Here is a 23,268-nt window from a genome sequence, read left to right as displayed (position 1 = left end):
GAGAGATCCTGATGTTTGTTTGTTTGAGATGGAGTCTCGCTCTGTCACCAGGCTGGAGTGCAGTGGTGCGATCTTGGCTCACTGCAACCTCCGCCTCCCTGGGTCAAGTGATTCTCTTGCCTCAGCCTCCCGAGTAGCTGGGACTACAGGTATACACCATCACAGCCAGCTAATTTTTGTGTTTTTAGTAGAGATGGGGTTTCACCATGTTGGCCAGGATGGCCTCGATCTTTTGACCTGGTTATCTGCCTGCATCAGCCTCCCACAGTGCTGGGATTACAGGTGTGAGCCACCGCTCCTGGCCTTGTTTTTGTTTTTTAACATTCTGCTCTCTGATGACCTGGGACTAACCTATGTTGTGACATTTAATAGATCCAGACTTTGTGAAAGGCTCCTTCGGGGATCATTCATTCTACCTGCGTTAGCTATTGCACCCAAGCAGCTTGATCAGGTCACGATCCAGCTGGTCAAAGGGCACCAGGCCTGCGCTCAGGGCCAGGAAACCCAGTCAGTCATGGGTGGAGGGTATTGAGAACCAACTGAGCCAATTTGGCCATTTCAAAACTTTCAGATTCTTTAACCAATACTGTAGCTACCTTGGTCAGCTGTAGGCAGGGTTATGCATTTCTTCAGTCATGTGTCAGGTTGCACTGAAGGCAAGTCTCAGCCAAAATTCTGCCAAATGGGCAGAAATGTATCAAGAAAGAAGCCCAGAAAAGTTGCACACTGTGTTCCTTTGAGGCTTGAAGTCCCTGTTTGCTGCCCTCACTCACTGTAGCAGGCATCTCATATGAAAGGTGTGGTAAGGAGCAAGCAATGATATTTTAATGACAGGATCAACCCACTTTCTAGTCCAAAGACAACAGGGTTCCCCCATCATACCAAATAAGATCTGTGTTGGAGTGCAGTTCAGCTGGGAGCCTCCTGATTTTTCAAATTCTTCTTATTTTTAAATTTTTATTTTTTATTTCTTTGGCAGAAATGGGGTTTTACCATGTTGGCCAAGCTGGTCTTCAACTCCTGAGCTTAGTGATCTGCCCCCCTCAGCCTCCCAAAGTGCTGAGATTACAAGTGTGAGCCATTGTGCCCACCCGTTTGCCGAACTCTTCTGCCTCCTTTAATGCAAACATGTTTAGACCCAGTCTTTTCAGCTTATCACGTGTCTTGAACACTTCTAATCGCACCAACAAAAACTAGTTTCAGATCTCTCTAATGCTGATGAATAAACTTTCTGGTGTAGTTGTAAGTGGCAATATTTGAGGTGCTTGTGTGGCTTATTGTCATGTGTGGAGAGTTTGGGGAATACCCTGGGAGAACATTGCTGATTCAGAGAAATGTTGCCACATCTGGGCAATAAAATTATAGACATATATATGCACCTTATTTTGAAAGAACGTATTATAATAAGCAAATGAGGGAGAGATTGAGATATAATGTATCATCAGTAAACACACAGGTGTACACATACACACTTACATATGATAGAACTGAACTACCCTTTACAGCAGATCATTTGCTCTGCTTATAACTTTGAGAAATTGGGCCAGGCACAGTGGCTCCCAGCACTTTGGGAGGCTGAATCGGAAGGATCACTTGAGATTAGGAGTTTGAGACCAGAACTGGCCAACATAGTGAAACCCTGACAAAAAAATACAAAAATTAGCTGGACATGGTGGTGATGCACACCTGTAATCCCAGCTACTTAGGAGGCTGAGGCACAAGAATCTCTTTAATCTGGGAGGCGGAGGTTGCAGTGAGTGGAGATCGTGCCACTGTACTCCAGCCTGGCTACTAGAAGGAGACTGTCTCAAAAAAAAAAAAAAAAATCACCACCCAAAACAAAACAAAACTTTAAGAAATTGATTGGTGGTCATATTTCCTGATTTATGGGTACATATTTGTACACAGTTCAGTTCTCTTGCAGGTGACCTTTCTGTTGCAGTCAGGAAGCCTGTTTCATTCAGTACAGTGAGTCTGCCTTATAACAACAAGGCTGTCACCTCCTCCCTCCCAGCCGTTTCCCTCTTGATCCATCAAAGTCAGCCTCAAATGATTCCCTCCACAAGCATTTTTGAAGGGATACTTTCTCTTCTCACATCTGGTTTGGTCTTTACTTGCTTTTCTTCAATATGGCTCTGTCATCTCAAACTTAGGGAGACAGCATAACATGGTGGTTAAGACCCTGGATTCTAGAATGGGCAGTGCAGTTCACCTTTAAGCTTTGCCAGGTATTAGCTCTATGACTTGGGACTAGTTACCTTGCTGGCCTTAGTTATGTCATCGGTTGAATGGAGATAAGAAGAGTCTAATGCTATGACTTCTGACAACTATTTGTCTTATGGTTTGGATTACTGTCTCATTCTGCAGTAAACCAGTTCATCCGGAGTTCATCTTGACCTTTCTGTACTGTAAAGTCTATCACAGCTCATCTCTCCCAACTCTGATACCCTTTCTTTTTTTCCCTTTCCCCAACTCCTGGTGGGGTTTAGGAGTTTGCTTTAAAAAAATTTACTCATCTAAGACATCCAACCAGTAAGCATGGCAAGAAAGCTGTTCTCAAGCAGATCAGTTAGATGAGGAAGATTTTATTGCATTCTGCTTATATAAACTGAAATCCTGTACAAAAGCACCTGTCTCTAAACCCACCGACCCTCCCTCCCCTTCTCCCTCCTTCCCTTCCTCCCTCCTTCCCTTCCTTCCCTCCCTCCCTCCCTCCCTCCCTCCCTCCTTCCTTCCTTCCTTCCTTCCTCCCTCCCTCCCTCCCTCCCTCCTTCCTTCCTTCCTTCCTTCCTCCCTCCCTCCCTCCCTCCCTCCCTCCTCCCTCCCTCCCTCCCTCCTTCCTTCCTCCCTCCCTTCCATTTTTTCAATACACACATCCCCTCTTGAAGAATCTATTGTAGATTTTGTGTTGAGAGGCAGGATGCCATCACAGCCACCACAAAATAAGCATGAAATCCAGGTTGCCACCAGGAGGTTTTTTTTTTTTTGGCCATTATTGGGAACTTTATTATGATTATTATTGGATCGTCATTTTTAACCTGAGCCTCTTTTATCCTTTTATCTTGAATTTTTTGCCCATCGAGTCCCCATTGGGTATGTACAGGACAACTTTTCTAAATACAGACTGCTTTTTATTAGCAGTGCCTCTGTTTGCACTATAGCACTGATCTTAAGGTGGTCTGGTGACCAAAGATTACATTTCATAGTGCCTTTAAGAAAAGGGTAATGGCATAGAACAGGTATGCTTGGCCTCTTCCTGCTAATGTATGCCAGATTGCTTAATATTTCATGTGAAAAAATGGCATAATGAAAAGAGAAGTTTGGTGGTGTTTCTTTCCTGTTTGAAAGCAAGAAATAGAGTAATATACATGCCAAATAAAGTATTTTTCTGTTTTGAATACACTGAGGGATAATGTGGATGCTATCAGCAAAATGTAAATCATTACATTTTTATCACTAAGTGTTAAAGTCCACTGTATATTTGGTACACAAAGAATACATTCATCAGGTGTTCTCTTCTCCATTCAAATCCCACAGATGTTTCATACGAAATAATTTCATTTTGAGCCAGATATGGCAGCAGATGCCCTTTGGTCCAAGTTTCTTGGGGGGAGGATGTGAGAAGATTGCCTTGGCCCAAGAGTTCAGAGCTGCACTGTGCTATGAGCATGCCTGTGAGTAGCCACTGTGCTTTAGCCTAGACAACATAGTGAGACCCCATCTCTAAAATAATGATGATAGTAGTAATAATACATTGTAGGATATTTCTTTTTTTTTTTTTTTTCCTGCGACAAAGTCTCGCACTGTCGTCCAGGCTGGAGTGCAGTGGTGCGATCTTGGCTCACTGCAACCTCCACCTCTCAGGTTCAAGTAATTCTCCTGCCTCAGACTCCCAAGTAGCTGGGATTACATGGGCCTACCACCATGCCCAGCTATTTTTCTTGTATTTCTTTAGTAGAGATGGGGTTTCACTGTGTTGGCCAGGCTGGTCTCAAACTCCTGATCTCATGATCTGCTTACCTTGGCCTCCCAAAGTGCTGGGATTACAGGTGTGAGCCACCGTGCCTGGCCTGTATTTGTAGGTGATTTCTTTATAGGCCTTTAGTATAAAGGCAGCTTCAAGGGCCATGCTGGTATTGTTGGTGAAACTTGCTTTGAGTGAAACCAATGGGTGGAAGTATCTCAGGGACTTCAGAGGACTTCTTTCTTACTTTTAATGCATGTTTTATAGTTTTTAGGGTGATAAACCATGGAAGTATGGCAAACCTTAGGGCAAAGCAGAAGCTGGCAGTCTCAGACCTCTTGTATTTGGTCTGCAAAATACTTTAAAATAATTTGACTGATTGCCAGCACTTAAATATCAAGGGGTTGGTTGGGCACAGTGGCTCATGCCTACAATCCCAGCACTTTGGGTGGCTGAGGCATACCAATCACCTGAGGTCGGGAGTTTGAGACTAGCCTGGCCAACACGGTGAAACCCCATTTCTACTAAAAATACAAAAATAGCTGGGCTGATGGCTTATGCCTGTAATCTCAGCTACTTGGGAGACCAAAGTGGGAGAATCTCTTGAACCCTGGAGGTGGAGGTTGCAGTGAGCTGAGATGGAGTCAGTGCACTCCAGGCTGGGCAACAGAGTGAGGATCTGTCTCAAAAAAAAAAAAAAAAAATTAGGGATTACACCTACAGCAACTCTGGATTACTGGCCTTTGCAGTAGATGTAGAGCAGTGCGGGGTCCACATTCCCAAATGGCAGCTGGGCAGGAGCTGGGTAACGTCTGGGCTGCCCCCTTAGCTGGAGTGTGGCCTCGAGTTTGCCTTGCTCTTCTGGGCTGCTTTGCTCATTAGCACAGATGGCCCTTTGTTCCAATAGACTTCAGAGTCTGCAACCCCTTACTTTAATACTGCAAAGGAAAACCAGAACCAAACTGGTATTCAAACTAAATAACGTGTTATATGTGTCTTTAATGGCTAACTTAAGACAAAAGGAGATATATATGTAATATACATTATATATATATAATTTTGGGAATCTATATTTTCTGAATAATATAATCAGGAATTATAGTATTTATGAATCATAAATATGTAATCATATATTTAATGTATATTGAATTGATAGAAATTATTATAATTTATGGAATTTCTGTTCCTCAGAATCTTCAAAGTTGAAGGCCACGTGGTAGCATCTAGTTCTAATTCAGCCCTCTCCTTTTACTAATCAGGAAATTGAAGCCCAGCAAATCCAGTGATTTGTTCCAGGCCATGCACCTCACAACTGGTGGAGTTGAGATGAGATCCCTGTGTCCTGCTGGTGAAGCCAGGCAGATAGAGTCATTAATGTGCAGTGTGGAATAGATGGAAATGGAACAGAATGTTTAAAGTACATGTCTTCGCTATTGTTCCCATAGGTTGAAGTTTCAAGGAAATACTTACTTTGTGAAGATGGCATAAGTACTCCTGAACACTACTCTACGTCCCACTCTAGGTCTCGGTTTTTCTGGTAGAATCAGTCCAATATTTCTTCCAGCCTGTGGAGCCTTTTTACAAGGTGCTCTGTAGAAGTGTAGCAGGCAGTGCATCTGAAACTGGACTAGTTATATGCCGTTCCTCTCCTAAACCTGCTCACTCTCCTGTGTGCTTGATCTTGGTCATTATTGCCCTGGGACAGAAGTTACCATATTATATTCTTTTTTTTTTCCTCCTCTTATTGCTCAGATTCTTGGTTTCTAGGTTACATTGATTCTGTCTTAGAAAAGTCTGTCAAAATCAGTCTTTCCTCTCCATCTTCCCTGTTTCTATGTGGGGAGGGTCCTCACTGTCTCTCAGTAGGGTCATGGCAGTAGATTATTCCGTGTAACTACTTGATTCTAACTTAACCTCAACCCCAGTTCTTTTCATCTCCATTGGTTTCCAACCCTGACTACACATTAGTCACTTTAAAACATACTGAGGCCGAGGCGGGATGGATCACAAGGTCAGGAGTTCAAGAGCAGACTGACCAACATGGTGAAACCCCATCTCTGCTAAAAATACAAAAATTAGCCTGGCATGGTGCTGCGCACCAGTAATCCCAGCTACTTAAGAGCCTGAGGCAGGAGAATCACTTGAACCCAGGAAACAGAGGTTGCAGTCAGTCGAGATTGCACCACTACATTCAGCCTGGGCTACAGAGTGAGACTCTGTCTCAAAACAAAACAAAAAAAGTTCTGAGGTCTGGGCCCCGTGCCCAGAAAGGGATTTAATTTGGTTGGGACAAGGACTCTGGCATCAGCGAGTTTAGAAGCTTTCCAGAGTTCACATGTCCATCTCCAGAGGAAACAGCCACTGCTGTACTTTGTCAGCCTGGGCGGTTTTCTACAAAACACATCCAGTGGTCACTCTACCGCAGCTCTGTTTTCTGCAGTAAGTCTAGACTTCTAGTTTGGCTTGGGAGACCTTCATAGTGGGACCCTAATTTCTGCAGACTACTCTGTGGCCACTGCTCCCCCATATACTTACATGCTAGTTACCAAGAGTAGTTTGCCCTTCTGGAGCTCAGAATGCCCCTTGACGATGGCACGCCTTTGCACGTGTGCTTCATGTGGCTCCTCTTTTGTGTCCTAGAAAAACAAAGCCTACCATCCTTCAAGGTTATTGGCTCCATGAGAAAACCTCTTCTGCTGGCAATTTGTCACCTGTAACAGTAGTTTAAAATATACTTACACACTGTATTTTTAGACCCGAGCTGTCCCATAGAACTTTCTGCATCGATGAAAATGTTCTATACCTTCATTATCTAATATGATAGCTGCTAGCCACATGTGGCTTTTTTTTTTTTTTTTTTTTTGAGATGGGGTCTTGCTCTGTCAACCAGGCAAGAGTGCAGTGGTGCGATCTCGGCTCACTGTATCCTCCGCCTCCTGGGTTTATGCAGTTCTCCTGCTCAGCCTCTCAAGTAGCTGGGATTACAGGTGCCTGCCACCATGCCTAGCTAATTTTTGTATTTTTGGTAGAAACAGGATTCACCATGTTGGCCAGGCTGGTCTCGAACTCCTGACCTCGCGATCTGCCTGCCCCAGCCTTCCAAAGTGCTGGGATTACAGGCATGAGCCATTGCACCCAGCCCACATGTGGCTTTTGACACTGGAAATGTGACTGGTGCAACTGAGGGACTGAATTTTTAGTTGTATTCTGTTTTAATTTATTTAAACTTAAAACCCGCATATGGCCAATGACTACTCTTTTTCATAGCCTATATCTTGACTATGAGCTCCTTGAGGGCAAGGGCCTAGTTTTATTCATGGTTTTATTCCATACAGCACAGAACGGTGTTCCTAAAGTCTGCTAAATGGATGAATGGTGTAGAAGTTATACCAAAAATTGTTACATGTTCTAGTTTATACAGCTCTGTACACATATACAAATAAAAATTCTGCTTACGTGCGTAACACATATTCTCACCTCTGACTCTCACACGTATCTCATTGCCCCATTTTCCGGATGAAGAAGGTGCAGATCAGCAAAGTGAAGTGACTCATCCAAGTGACAATCGACAAATAAGATGGAATTATGCCTGCCAGTTACTTTCATTACATTGTGAGCACGAAATGTCTTCTGATGTTTTTAGTTCTGGGTCTCTGAAAACCTGAACCCCAGAGAAAATGTTCTGTGGTCTTATGTGTTGTGTATAGCCCATCTGGTCATCTCACATCTCCGGAGGTTGGCTTTTATCCCGTGGTCACTTAAATGACACCATTTCTTGATTCTGGGGCTGTCGCTGGCTGGTACCAGGTTTCTTGTCTTAACACCGTTACCAAATCTGCCAAGGTTAGAGGTCACTGGTTTGACCCATGACAACCCTTTCTTCCACCCAGTTTTGAAGGCTGACTGTAAAGTCTGATTTTGTTGAAGTGGGAAGCATAATATTATTAAAGCTAAAGTTAAACAGACCATAGCCCAGGAAAGCCAGTGACACTAAGGCTCACCTAAGACCTTAATGCAAAATCGTCTTATAATCTGAAAGCGTTTTTTTTTTTTTTTTTTTTGGTGCAGTCTAAATTAGGACACTGTCAGTAGAGGAGGGTAATGAGGGGTGCATAGTGAATCACAGTTCTTATTTATAAGAAGTCAACTTGATTAAATAATTCTTATAGCTTCCTCGCTCATTCTATTTCCTTTGCACTGTATTATGAACAATAAGATGATTTTACTTCAAGGGAATGGAAGGGTTTTTGTTTAAATTATATCTCAGTCATTCACATAAATATCAGTTGTGATACATTTCTTACATCTTCAGAGGTATGAACAAGTACTACTGAGACTCGATCTGCTTGGCCATGTGTTGCTGAATCATTGTAGTCAGGAGAGGAACACAGAGCTGATTTTATGAAGGAAGCAAAGAAGGAAAAATTGTAGCCATTAACATGGTTTACTGAAATGCATCAACTTTTACTTTATTCATTCAAGATTTTTTAAGTGCCTTTTATGGAATGGGCATACAGCTTAGCAAGAGAAACTATTGATTAAATAGACTATTACAGGCCAGGCGCTGTGACTCACTCCTGTAATCCCAATACTTTGGGAGGCCAAGCTGGGTGGATCACAAGGTCAGGAGATCCAAGACTAGCCTGACCAACATGATGAAACCCCATCTCTACTAAAAAAAAACAAAAAATACCCGGGCGTGGTGGCACACACCTGTAATCCCAGCTACTCAGGAGGCTGAGGCAGGAGGCGGAGGTTGGAGTGAGCTGAGAACACGCCACTGCACTCCAGCCTGGGTGACAGAGCAAGACTGCTCCCCGCCCCAAAAAATAGACCATTATAGTAAAATGGACTCATGCCTATTATTAAGACAAGTACTGTATACAAAGGGACTAGATAACAAGGACATTGATCTAAAGAGAGGTTAGGGAGGGCTTCTTGGAGGAAGTGGTATTTGTGCCTGAGTTACATGGGATATGTGGGATTTCTCTAGGTGAAAGTGGGCAGAGAAATTCACAGGTAGGCTAGATCTTTGTAATGGCTTAGAGACAAGAGCGTGCAGCGTAGGTATGTGAGTATCCGTCCATGGTAGAATGGAGGTCCCGGAGCGGCAGAAAATGTGTGACCAGAGGACCGAGCAGCAGGTGACATCCAGCAGAGCCTTTTGAATACCTCTGGACACTTCCCCTTGACCCTCTGGGCCTTAGAAAGCTAAGAAATTGTTCAGCTGGGATGGGATGTGCATGGAGAAGCGTGTAACGTGAAGCTTCCACGTCAGTGTTGAAATGCATCCTGATGTCAAAAATTTTCAGATGTGACTGGGGAAGCTGTCTGGGAATTGATGGAACGTTGCACATTCACAGTTTGCAAGATGAGTTTGTCTTCCCCATAGGTGGGTTTGAGGAGAGCAAAACCAAAGGCAGGAAAGAGCCATCACGAGGGAATGGCAGGAGTTGTGGGAGGCACCCTCGTGTGGGCCGGTGAGTGTCGGTCAGAGGGAAGGAATGAGAATGGAGTGGATGTTGCTGGATGTGTTGGAGGAGTCATAGGTGCCTACAGAGCGTTTGGGCTCATCGGCTGGGCGAGTGATGCTAGCATTCACTGAGGGAAGGCCGAAGGAAGAAGAACCAGATTGGTGGAGAAGAGGATGCTGAAGAAGGTGGTAGATCATGGAGAGCCAACGTCACAGGCTGACTGCTTGGAGATGGGAACTGTTTGAGAATGGCTTTGGCAGCAGAGGTTTCAGTGGCGTGGTGTGGGCTTCAGAATGTTTAGGAGATGAGTAAGTGGAGACAGGGAATATAGCACCTATTTCCAGAAGTTTCTGAAAGGGAGGAGAACGTAGGGGGCTATGAGACTGTGAAAATAATTTTTGTTTCATCACAGAGCAGAGATGATAAAATCACCCCAGAATCTTTCACTTCAGTTTTATTTAAAAATAATTTCAGAACTATGAATTCTGAATTCATAGTAGCTTAGTAGTTGGAAGCAACCTAGAGGCTTCAGGAACTTAGCATAGAAGTTTCTAGAAGCAGGCAAACAAAAGCACACAGTAGACTGGATCATGTATATATGACAGAAATTTTATTTTTGTTTAGACAGAGTCTCGCTCTGTCACCCAGGCTGGAGTGTGCAGTGGCACGATCTCAGCTCACTGCAATCTCCACCTCCCAGGTTCAAGTGATTCTTCTGCCTCAGCCTCCCAAGTAGCTGGGACTGCAGATGTGTGCCACCATGCCAGCTAATTTTTGTGTTTTTAGTAGAGACAGGGTTTCACTATATTGGCCAGGCTGGTCTCGAACTTCTGACCTTGTGATCCACCCGTCTCGGCCTCCCAAAGTGCTGGGGTTCCAGGTGAAAGCCACTGCACCCGCCCCTGTCTGACAGAAATCTTTAAGGAGAAGACCCACAAGCAACAACAAACATAACCCTTGTTGTGGTAGTATGGGGGCTTTTGGTGTAAAGAGAGTCAACCCACCGTGGCTCAAAGAGCTCTGAGGCCATTGTGGGTGTAAAGTGTGCAGTGGTTATTTGAAAATGTGTGTGTTTGACAAAGATTTCTATCAAAAAAAAAAAAAAAGTTGTGGCAGTAAAGTGGTCAAGTGGTTTTCTAGAAAACTTCAGTTAATGGCAAAATCATGACTTCCAGTACAACTGTAGGGAATAGAGTCACTTTGAAATGTTTCTGCCCTCTTTGGGGTACCCTATAATTGTATTCTGTTTATGAATGTCCTCCTCACCCCTGAATATGTGTGTGCTTTCCTAATGGAACACATCTTTACTCTCAGTAACCATGTTAATTTATGGTGTATTTTGATATTCCAAGAAGTGAAAAATGGGGAGTTAATACGCCTTCTCTTTGTTTTACTCTGAAGAGGTTTTTACTACCAGGACCCTGACATCTTCCACCTTAGTTTATCTTTAAGTTATCTTTAACTGGAACCATTTTGTCCATTAGCTCTATTCTAATCACCTCTCAGAATGGTCAGATTTACAAGCAGCACATGACAGAGAAAACATAAAAAAATCGGCCAGCTTCTCCTGACATTCAACAGCAGCCTACGTCTAAATAGTGAAAAAGTTTATTTGCTTTTTCTGAGGATGTGCTAAGTGATTTTGCAGTTAGAGTGGTACGGCCTTCTAGCACTTAGGCCTGCATTTATTAAATAAATTTGTTCTCTAACTCAAGTGTTATGTGTGTATTATGAAACCTCAAAGCCAATTTCAGTGATTGCAATGTGCAAATATTTTTAAAATTATGTAATTAAATAGGACTTGGCCTGCAAGGTCCACCAAAGTAATTTATTAATTGAATAGTCTGATTTAATTGTATGTTATTTTCGTTTATTCAGGGAAGTGCCTGCATCTCTTGCAGAGATAGGAGCTCTTGTGTGCCTGTCACTGGAAGTACAGAGGTCCTCTCCAAGAAATCTTTAGCACCCAATTAAATTTTAACCAAGAAGAAGGGACTTGTTCCTTCTGTCTCTGAAACTCTGTTTTTATGTCTGAGTCTGGTGATTTTAAAGGAAAAAGAAGGGAGGAAAAAAAAAACCTTGCTGGGTAAAATTGTTTGTAATTCATTCTGTTTATCACTACATTATTTACAAATGAATTCTTCTTCTTAACTGCACCCATGTACAGGGTTTTATAAAGTATGCATATAAAAAGAAAAGCCCCTTTAATTCAGTGTTAGCTACATCTAACTATGGCTAAAGCCACGGCATATCTGTTTCCTTAAAATGTCATTTTAAAGGTATTGTGGTTTTGGAGCAGCAGCTGTGACTGAAAAGTATGTAAACTAAGCTGTTCTTGCTCATATCATTTTTATATTCTTATGTCAGACCAGAAGGCTGCTTTAAATTTATTTTTCATTGTGTATTAGTTCTAGAGCCCATTTTTTTTTTTACTTCCTTGGGAGCATATGTTCTTTGGGACGTGTTATACTCAGACACTTAAGAAAATAACAATTATGTATGGGGAGGGATAGGTACCAAAATAGTTTCTTATTTGAGTATTGTATTTGGGGGAAGATTAATAAAAAAAAATTAACTCTCACAAAGTAGAATTTGGGGGCCTAGCATCTGTGTTTTAGGAAATGAAAGAGTTCAGACACACTGTACTAAGTCACGTGAAAGGCTGTAACTTTTAGAAGTCCAAATTGCTTTCCCAAAAGGAAAATATTTTTTGTTGCTATTAAATATAGTTTATATTGCTACTTCAGAACTTTTTTTTTTCCAGTGGGGCCATTTACTTAAATTCTTAGTTAATATTTCTGTATAGAGACGTCTTTGTCTTTGGAGCCCGCCTGTGCGAATTCTCATTTAATATGCGGTTGTGGGTAAGTATTTATTCATTCCATGCGGTACTCCGCACCTGATCAAGTGACAGCATGGCGTCATGTCAGCCAGCAAAATGTTTGAGTGACTTTTGAGTAATGGTGGCATAGAAGGTACAGAGGGTTGAAGGAAATAATAATGGGAATTTTTTTCCTTTCCTATGTATTTCAGCATGTACAATGCTTCAACTCTCTGGTGGAAATTTGGAACACAGGATAGTAAAATATTCCTTTTCCTAGAGGATAGTAAAAGTGGAGTGGAAAGTAGGAGCTATTAGAATTTCCATGGTAAATATAATTTGATTACATATGTCGGTGGGTTCCCTCTGAGCTGAGGATTTCACTTTGACAGTTGTTTCACAATGGTGTGTTTCTATCCTGCTCTTGGAAGCAAATTTCACCCTAAGAATTTGCCTTGGTCAGGCATGGTGGCTTATGCCTGTAATCCCAGCACTTTGGGAGGCTGAGGCGGGTGGATCATGAGGTCAAGAGATCAAGACCATCCTGGCCAACTTGGTGAAACCCCATCTCTACTAAAAAATACAAAAATTTGCCGGGCGTGGTGGCTCAAGCCTGTAATCCCAGCACTTTGGGAGGCTGAGGAGGGTGGATCACAAGGTCAAGAGATCGAGACCATCCAGGTCAACATGGTGAAACCCTGTCTCTACTAAATATATAAGAAAAATTAGCTGGGCCTGGTGGCGTGTACCTGTAATCCCAGCTACTCGGGAGGCTGAGGCAGGAGAATTGCCTGAACCCAGGAGGAGGAGGTTGCGGTGAGCCGAGATCGCACCATTGTACTCTAGCCTGGGTAACAAGAACGAAACTTCGTCTCGGAAAAAAAAAAAAAAAAAAAAAAAATTAGCCTGGCGTGGTGCTGTGTACCTGTAGTCCTTAGCTACTCGGGAGGCTGAGTCAGGAGAATTGCTTGAGCCCAGGAGGAGAAGGTTGCAGTGAGCAAAGATTGCACCACTGCACTCCAGCCTGGGCAACAGAGCGAGACTCCATCTCCAAAAAAAAAAAAAAAAAAATAGAATTTGCCCAAGAAGATCCCATTGACCTGCCTCATTTGTGCAGGCCCACATCCAGGTGCCCCAAGTGAAGGAATTAATTTGGGAGTGAAGGCAGGTCTCTACTGGTCCCACTGTTGAGCCCCTGTGTCTCTTGCTGGGCCCCACATGGGCCCCAGGTGGTGGAATCCTCTAGGGCATTAGCTGGCCCTGGTGGTCCTTGCATCCGAGCCTTGGAAAGGGACCTATCAGAGCATCTGGGGGTTATGGTCACGATAGTTCACGGGCACAGCACAGCCATGGTCATTCCGATGGCCACTAGCTGTAGCTCTGGAGCAGGGCTCTGGGGAACCCTCACCAAGCCATGGAGGAGGCAGGGAAGTCCAGGGTACTGATCAAGGGTGTGTTCAGGTGGCTTTGGGGCAAGGGCTGTTTCCCAACCAGTACACAAGTATTTCAGCATTTTCACACCTTGTTCAGGTGACCAGTCTGTAGCAATTGAACACCATCCCTGAGTACCCTTCCTTTTAAACCAGTGAGGAGCCTGAGTCTGGAGAGGGGAAGAAGCTTCCCAGATCCTAGCTGAATTACCGGTGGGGCCCAGGAGCAGAATCACCTTCTCTTGCCTCCTAATGAAATGTTCTCTCTACTTCTCTTGGCTGCCTCTTCAAAAAAGTGTGGAAATGCCTCCTTTTCCACTAACTTCAAACCAGAGTTGAAGGCCAAGTATGGTGGCTCATGCCTGTAATCCCAGCACTTTGGGGGGCCAAGGCGGGTGGTTCATGAGGTCAGGAGTTTGAGACCAGCCTGGCCAAGATGGTGAAACCCTGTCTCTACTAAAAATACCAAAAAAATTAGCCAGGGATGGTGGCAGGAGCCTGTCATCCCAGCTTCTCAGGAGGCTGAGGCAGAGAATTGCTTGAACCCAGGAGGCAGAGGTTTCAGTGAGCAAGATCGTGCCACTGCACTTCAGCCTGGGTGACAAGAGTGAGACTCCATCTCAAAACCAAACCAAAACAAAACAAATAAAACATACACAAAAACCAGAGTTGATTAAAAGAATTTTCTTAGGAACAAAACCTAAAGGCAAATACAAGATGCCTGGCGCCTGGAAGTGAAGGACTTCATGGGAGAAAGTAAAGCTTGTTCACATCCAGCCTCAGATGCAACGGGCTGGCACAGTCTGTGGGACACGCACAACTTCTTCCGTTCTCTGGCCTCTTTCCTGTTCACAGGATCCTACTCCTAAATCTCCTGTTAACATGACTGATGTTCCCATGGGCCATATTCTCCAGCCACTGCTTTTCTCCATGAATTGGGAGTCACAGGCTTGAGTTCCTGCTTTTGTCCCCACCACACACACTGAGTCCCCTCCCAGCGGGGGAGTAGTTTGCCTGGCCCTCTCAAAGGCAGCTTTTAGCTCTAAAATGTTTGTGGTTCTCTCTCTCGAGATTTTCCCTACCCATGTCTTATTCCTTCCACTTAAAAGTGTGGGTCACGCGACTGAGGCAGAAAAAAGTCTAAATTTTGGTCAAGAAATCGTCATAGTTTATCCCAAATCTGTTCTCAGGGGACATCCTTGTTTCTTTTTATTGGCAAAACTTGGTCAGGGAATTTATGGTTAAACGAACCTACCACTTACATCTTTGAATCAGGTTTGTGCTTGCCATCATTATTAATAGGAGGATTAATTTCTGTCCCTGATAAAGCACCCTGGTGTGGCTGGAAAGTGGTTCTGTGCCTTTTCCCCACCCAAATGAAGAAGGACGTGAAAGATCTGTACGGTATGGAAAGTGCCTTAGCAATTAAATAAAAGGCTGGTTCATATAAAGGGGCTTGTTTCTATATGGAAAATATGAGCTTTTTCTTTGCTTTTTCTTTTTTTTTTTTTACATGGACCAGGTGTGGATTAGTTCACTGAACCTTTTACCCAGCCTTATTCCCGCTTGTAATTCTTCTGAGGCATAGTTCAGCCAAGTCAAAGAAACATGTTATTAAAGGTGAGCTGAAAGGCATTTAAAAAATAAACAAACTGTTTAAGATCCTAAATCAGTAACAGAATCTATATGCACAGACTTGAAAAGTACAAGAAAATGTGTTTCAGTGCCTTTGGGTTCCAGGCTGGATTCTCCTCCTTCCTTCTTTGAACATCTCCCCGAAGTCTTTTTTGGTAGTTGGTGGGACAAGCAGCCCCAAGGCTCACCTTGGCTTGTAGCTTTTTTTGTAACTAATGACTTGACTCCACTGAGGGAGGTGAGACCCGAATCTTACATCTACGACTCTCCAGCTAATATTGAGGGGAAAAAAATAAGTACTTTGATTTTATTTTAGTACTATGTCCTTAAGAAGTTTAAAATCTGATATATATTCTCTCTCTTTTTTTTCCAGCCTGTAGCATGGCAGACAGCCAGATTTTTTTTTTTTTTTTTTAAGGAGTCTTGCTCTGCCGCCAGGCTGTAGCGTGCAGTGGCGTGATCTCAGCTCACTGCAATCTCCAGCTCCTGGGTTTAAGCGATTCTCCTGCCTCAGCCTCCTGAGTAGCTGGGATTACAGGCCCATACCACCACATCCAGCTAATTTTCGTACTTTTAGTAGAGATGGGGTTTCAATGTGTTGGCCTGGATGGTCTCGATCTCCTGACCTTGTGATCCGCCCGCCTTGGCCTCCCAAAGTGCCGGGATGACAGTTGTGAGTCACCGCACCCAGCCAGTCAGGTATTTTTAACAATTCATAGAGATGGCAGAAATGACGTGTAGGAAGTTTTAGATTTATTTAAGTTATATCATCCCTGGTAATAATAACAGCGGCCATTATTTCTTTTAGCATTCACTTTGTGCCAGGCACTATTCTAAGTACGTCTTCATGTCAGTGCATTTATTCCCCAAAAGCAAATAATGCACTGTAATGAAGCACAGTTTATGGATAAGAACACTGAGGGACAGAGAACTTGTCCGAGGTGAGTAAGCACCAGAGCTGAGTTTCGAACTTGGGCACTTGAATCTACCCCTTGTAAATTCTGAACTCTTCTAGTCTAAAGTATACTGTGTAGTACTATATTCGGTAATACTTAGTTTTAGGTGAGGCAGCCTGAAGATTACGTTAAGAAATACAGATACTCATTCTGTACAATCTCAGCCTTGCCTTTTAAAAATTCTTTCCTAACTTTCAAAACTAGTTTGTTTTTGTTGTTTTTACTTGATAGCCTGTTTTCAGCCAATAAATAGGTAGGTATCAATCATTTGCAGTCTGTTATACTGCTTTTTTAAAGAATTATCTTAAAGTTTCATTGTGATTGTGGAATTGTACAAAGACATTCTCTCATTTTATTTTATTTTTATTTTGCTAATTTTTTTTTTTTTTTTTTTTTTTTTTGAGATGGAGTCTCACTCTGTCACCCAGGCTGGAGTTCAATGGCACAATCTCGGCTCACTGCAACCTCTGCCTCCCGGGTTCAAGTGAGTCTCCTGCCTCAGCCTCCCGAATAGCTGGGATTACAGGCACCTGCCACCACACTCGGCTAATTTTGTATTTTTAGTACAGATGGGCTTTCTCCATGTTGGCCAAGCTGGTCTCAAACTCCTGACCTCAAGTGATCCTCCCACCTCGGCCTCCCAAAGTGCTGGGATAACAGGCATCAGTCACCATACCCAGCCTATTTTAATATGTTTGAGACAGGCTTTCACTCTGTCACCCAGGCTGGAGTGCAGTGGCACAAACTCAGTTAACTGCAACCTCCGCCTCCCAGCTTCAAACAGTTCTTCCACCTCAGCCTCCTGAGTAGCTGGGACTACAGGCACACACCACCATGCCCAGCTAATTTTTTTGTATTTCTTGGTAAAGATAGGCTTTCACCATGTTGGCCAGGCTGGCCTCGAACTCCTGACCTCAAGTGTGATCACCCGCCCTGGTCTCCCAAAGTGCTGGATTTAAAGGCAAGAGCCACTGTACCTGGCCTATTCCTCCATTTTTAAATGGTGTCTCACTTTGTTGCCAGGCTAGTGTGCCGTAGCACCATAATAGCTCACTGCAGCCTTCAGTTCCTGGGCTCACGCAATCCTCCTGCCTCAGCCTCCTGAATAGCTGGCATTTCAGGTGTGAGCCACTGAGCCTAGCTTATTCTCTCATTTTAAAAATAATTTCAAGTAGCAGAAGCAGGGAAGGAGAGACATTTGCCTATGTTGGCTTTTCTAAATGTGTTTCTCGTGGGAGCTAGAGAGGTGGTGAGCTTTGGGGAAGCCTAGCCTTGGGTCAAAGTTGAGTGTAGAAGGGAGCTGGGATCTCCAGATGTGAGGGAATTTAGGAAGAGAGGCATGAGAAGGAAAATGGGATGAAAAGGTGCCAGGAAGAATTGCCTCATCATTTGACATTTTGGTGGTGGCCCAAAGGTAAGTTTCTACATTGAGACCACTCTCAGGCCCTGTGGGCACCTGCCAAGTTTCTCAGTTTAAAGACTAATAAAGTCGGGATGAGGGTAATTCTGGGAGACTCGGTAATTTTGGGGGAAGGATCTTTGGAGGTCTTTACAGCTATACTGACAGTGGACATGGGTTCATTCTTGAATGTGAATGTGTCCATAATAAAATCTAGCTCTAGAGCCATTAGAGAGCTTCTCTGTGTGCCAGAGTGCTGTCCATTTTACCAACAGCAGGAGGAACAGCGTAGCTGGAATAAGATAAGGAATGTTTTTCTTCAGCTCACACACTGGTTAGCGTTATTCACTCATTCTTTATTTGCTGAACGTCTACCCTGCGTGCCGCTGTTCTGTACTGAGATATAGCAAGCAAGAGGCCGGCACAGTGGCTCATGCCCGTAACCCCAACACTTTGGGAGGCTGAGGCAGGATGATCATTTGAGCCCAGGAATTCGACACCAGCCTAGGCAACACAGTGAGACCTTGTCCCTACAGAACAATTTAAAAACTAGCTAGGCATGGTAGCACGTGCCTCTAGACCCAGCTACTCAGGAGGCTGAGGTGGGAGGGTCGCCTGAGTCCAGTAGTTCCAGGCTGCAGTGAGTCATGATGGTGCCACTGCACTGCACTCCACAGAGTGAGACCATGTTTCAGAAAAAAAAAAGTGGGGGGTGAGGGGGGTACAAATTAGATAAAGTCCTTGCCTTCGTGGAGTATATGTTCTGATATTTTTGTCACAAACTGTAATGAATGTGACTTGCCCAGAAGAACCAAATAGAATGAGTTCAGCTGCAGTGGGAGCCGCCAAGAGCCAGATGTGGCCATGGGAGGAGTATCTTTGAGAGCCTGTCATCTGGCCCCAGCTGTGTTAACCTAGGCCTGGTAGGCAGCCATGAGTTGTGTCTGCCAACTGGTGGCCAGACACTAGTGCAGGCTTAAACAATTAGCAGAATTCCTCATCCGGTGGCTGGATTTGCTGTGTGTGTCCTACAGACGATTGCTGCTGTCCAAACCAGGGGACTCTGTGGGCAGAAATGCCCAGAAGAGAACCAGAAGTTAGCCCCTTGAAAAACCACTCAAAGTCTTCTCATCCCAGAACATGGAGAGGGACGCAGGAATAGGGGAAGGCTAGCATCAGTAAGAAAACAAAAGTAAACTAGACGTGGCCCTCCGCCTGGCGGATCTGAATTCTGCCTGAGAACTTGTGCCTGGTACAGACTGTCTGCCTCTACCATGCCCCTGCAGGAAAGCAACGAGTAGAGTTTGCCTGGGAAGAAATACTTCTTCAGTTATTATTTTTTACATTGTTGCCCCTTGGTGAGAAGCATTTAAGATGCTTTATTGGTTTTACCCAAACAGAGATTTCCATGGAAAGTATTCATTCCCACCTTTTGGAAACAATTGGATCCCTACAAACAGGCTGTTTTCAAAGGTCTATTATATTCGCCTCCAAAAATAAGTGTATAAGTAAATAAAATGCTTCTGCCTGCCTGCCTGTGGAAGATTTTTTTTTTTTTTTTTTTTTTTTTTTCTGAGACAGAGTTTCGCTCTTGTTACCCAGGCTGGAGTGCAATGGTGCGATCTTGGCTCACCGCAACCTCCGCCTCCTGGGTTCAGGCAATTCTCCTGCCTCAGCCTCCCGAGTAGCTGGGATTACAGGCATGTGCCACCATGCCCAGCTAATTTTTTGTATTTTTAGTAGAGACGGGGTTTCACCATGTTGACCTGGATGGTCTCGATCTCTTGACCTCGTGATCCTCCCGCCTCGGCCTCCCAAAGTGCTGGGATTACAGGCTTGAGCCACTGCGCCCAGCCAGAAGATTTTTTATAAACTGTAGAGTTGCTGGTTTAATGGACCAGGCAGGTCCTGCTAGCACAGGGGAAAATAATGGATTTTGATCATCCATTGTCCAGCATGATTCTAATACCACAGTAGGTGCTCAGTAAACGTTTGTAGACTGAGCCAAATAAGGAAAAATTTCAGTGAACAGGCTGACTGGTGAGAATGGTAATAAAAAATTAGTACAGTTATGTCACATTCTAAGTGAGTAAAATAACCCACCATTTAGTGTCCCCCCCACAAAAGTAAGAGTTCTAATTGGGATAAACTTAGGATTTTTTTTTTATATGTCCACATCTGAAGAGTGGTTATAACAGAAAGCACAAGCTCGTAGAGATGAAGGCTTTTTGGGAGACTTCTCTTGAGGCTGAATAGATATGCCCATGTGAGAACATCTTTATCGTGGTGAGGTTCTTGTTGGTTTTTCAGAGAAGTCCCACTCGGAACAGATAACAACAACAGCAAAATCATTGAATTGGGGAAAATTCGAAAGATGCTAGTTTATGTGTCAGAATCAACTTTTGCATTCTAACTGCATTGTGTACATTTGCTGTGCAGGAAACATAAGTGAAGCCATTTGGTTTTGTGGCATTGGTGTGGGTTGGCTCAGGGGGCGGGGATGAGGTCGAGGCATTGCTATAGTATGAGGAGAGCCAGATGGTTGTATTACACATCTTTTGTGTTCTTGTTTGCTTCTTAAAGCAGTTGCAGAATTTTGCCCTTGGCGATATTTTCTTCGTGCCTGTGTGTTCTGCTATGAATTTACTTTTGTCAGAGTACTTTGAAAGAAAAGCCTTGCTAAGAAAAAAAAAATTTTAACTTACGTTATAAACTCGTGAAGTCAACAGTGTGTTCATAAAAATATTTTTTAAATGTTAAGTATGTTAGTAAATAGTTGGAAAAATCAGCTTTTCTTTTTTCTTAGCCCAGTGACGTCGACCATATTTTATGTCAATTCAGAGAAAGAATTTTTGCAAAATTATGAATGTGCAATTGGTGATGGGTGGATGGATGGAGATGGATAGAGGAGTAGACAGATACATGGAACAGATACATTGTTATTCCAGTCGGGATGAGGCCTATCTGATTAGAGATTTAACTTTTTCCATTACTTACAGCAAGTCCTCAGGTTGTGGTTAACCTCTTGAGTGTTATCAGCAAGCCTAACTTGGTACGTTGAATGAGAGTGGATTAGGGTAGGCTGGGGAGTTTTGGTTGACATTTGTTAAAATTACTGTTACACCACCATTGAAATTTGTATTTATTCCCTACTAAAAGAAAATTCTCTTTTGCAGTCACCAGTGGCAAGGGATATTTAAGATGTTCTAATGCATGTAAGGGGTGATATTTTATCACCAAATGCTTTTAATAAAGAATTGCTTTGGCGCTGTCCCCCCCCCCCCACACACGCACACATTGTGGTAGAATGCTTCAGAATAATTTAATGTCCTTTTCACAGTTCCAGTTTATTTTTTTTTCCTTTGCTCAAATCAGAGAAGAGCAAATATGTAGGATCCTTGGGCAACGGTTTATTCTCCTGTTGTGCACAGATTTCCAGTTTGAGTTGGAACCTGCAGTCCCTGATGAGAAAACAGGAAACTTACAGTCCTAACCTTATTGAAATCTCTGCCGGGTTTAGTCACAAGTCTGAGGCGACTCCTTCCAATAATGAAGCCATTGTACGCATCATATCTGATCAGTTCTTGAAATGTTTTAGTAAGTCTATCTTACAACATTATAAGAAGATAATCAGCAGCCTTAGAAGGTCCCCATCTGGACTGTAGAGTTCTTTTACTGAAAGATGTTTTGCCTTTTTGAGATAGCTCTCGCGTTTCATCATCTGTTCCGCCGAGATGAAGTGCATATGAAAAGTCAGTGACTCTGAATCCATCTGTTGTTATTATTTTCCACTGATAATTGGCTTGAACAATGAAATGTCTGTGTCTGCAGCCTTTGAAACTGTACACCCTGTTTATTTTCTGGAGGTCTCACTGCAACTGTGCCCCCCCCCCATCTTTCCCTCTGCGTTTTCTCTCAAGCTTACAGCAAGTGGCGCTTGTGTGAGGATGACATCTTTGACTCTGTGCATCAGTATGTGTCACTCAGCATCTAAAGCTTGCATACAGATTTTTGTCACAATCCCTGTGTCTGTGCTGTTTGCTCCCGAATCCGGCGCTCTTTTAGTAGGGAGCTTAGCTGGACCACAATGCATGGATCCCTTACCTGAATTGTCGTCTTTATTTCGCTGTCCTCATTAAAATATTAATTTAGAGTACAGTATCTAACACCTATGGAATTAGATACCACCTATAATTGTATAATATATTTAGTTGCATCCAGGTTTGCGTGATACAGGGCATTAATATTGGATTCCACTAACATCACTTCCATTAGCTTACTCAACCAGTATGAGATATAGATGAGCTGGGAAGCATAACTACCCTCAAAACTGCCAAAACAGTCATTAGAAGCTCCATGGGGATGGACAGAGGCGTTCTCACAGTGATATACTGATTAAGTTTTGTTCTATGGTTTACTTGCAGCAAGGTTAGATCACTATCGTCTATGGACGCGGGTTATCTAACACCTTATGTGGAAGGTCGTTTCAAGGCAAAAGAGTGAACAAAATCAGCATCTTTTCAGTTTCTGTACGCACCCCTCTTAGAGAACCTGTGTTTTATTCTCTGGGTCTTTGGGTATCTTTTTAATTTTGTTTGTGTTTTTTCCACATTATGCCATAATATATGTTTGAAACGAGTTCAGTGTTTGTTTCTAAAAATATTTTAAAACTTTTCAGTGATGATCTTCGCCTTTTACAGCAGAATGATTTGGCCAGAAAACAGTTTTGTATTAATAAATTAAAACTGCTTTTGAAATAGAAAGCTGCCCTTTTTCCCTTGGCTAGGATAAATCACAGCATTCTCGATGGCTGTGAAGGATCTGTGACCTATCCTTTTTAGTCCAAATACAGTAATAATATAGACACATCCTATAGCACAGCCGTGCTGGATTTGGCCCCAGAGTACTGTATGGCATTAGAAAGTAGCAGACGAACATAATCTTATTTATGTTTCAATCGAAATCATTTAATACTGCAAAAGTTATTAAAAAATAATTAAGTTACTAAGACCAACATGTGGCTGGAACAGAGAGTAAGAGGTCAGTGTGAGTTGATTCCGTAAGCTAAGAAAAGGCAGTAGTGAATTCCTAGCACTGATATGTTTTTTCTCTTGCTTAAATTCCTGGGTTGTAAGGACAAATTATGTTGAGGTATGGCATATTTTCTGCCGAAATGGAGAAAATTGTTGACTGTAATTATGTTATTTAATTGAAATTATAAGTGGTTGAGGCCACTCAGTTAAAAGCATTCCTTCTAATATAGGGGTAATGTTTTTAAATGAGTGGTCATGGATTGGTGACATTTGAAAGGCAGGCATTTGGGAAATAGTTTTGGAAAACTCGAATTATTTTCCTTAAATGATTAGTGAACGAGAGAGTGTATAGTTAAGTAGCATTTTTTTTGGCTTAATCTCTTTAATTAGATATGCATGAATGTATTATATGTGAGTATATATGTACATATATATGTGTATATGTGTGTATATATTTTTATATGTACACTTTATATACATATAAAAAACAGATTTTTCTGTAGGTACAGAGTCACGAGAATCAACTTATAATGTGACAAAGCAGAGAAACAAGATG

The 23,268-nt window shown here is 42.9% G+C and overlaps 1 protein-coding gene across 1 annotated transcript in view; it reads left to right on the top strand.

The window, feature by feature from the left end:
* Nucleotides 1-23,268, top strand: part of FOXP1 (forkhead box P1) — a 635,694-nt gene that overhangs the window by 257,867 nt on the left and 354,559 nt on the right. The window lies entirely within an intron of this gene.

The sequence above is a fragment of the Callithrix jacchus genome, chromosome 15 (assembly GCF_049354715.1).
Source record: "Callithrix jacchus isolate 240 chromosome 15, calJac240_pri, whole genome shotgun sequence".
NCBI lineage: Eukaryota > Metazoa > Chordata > Mammalia > Primates > Cebidae > Callithrix > Callithrix jacchus.
Note: the sequence above shows the minus strand (reverse complement) of the source record. Positions and strands in the feature narration are given on the sequence as shown.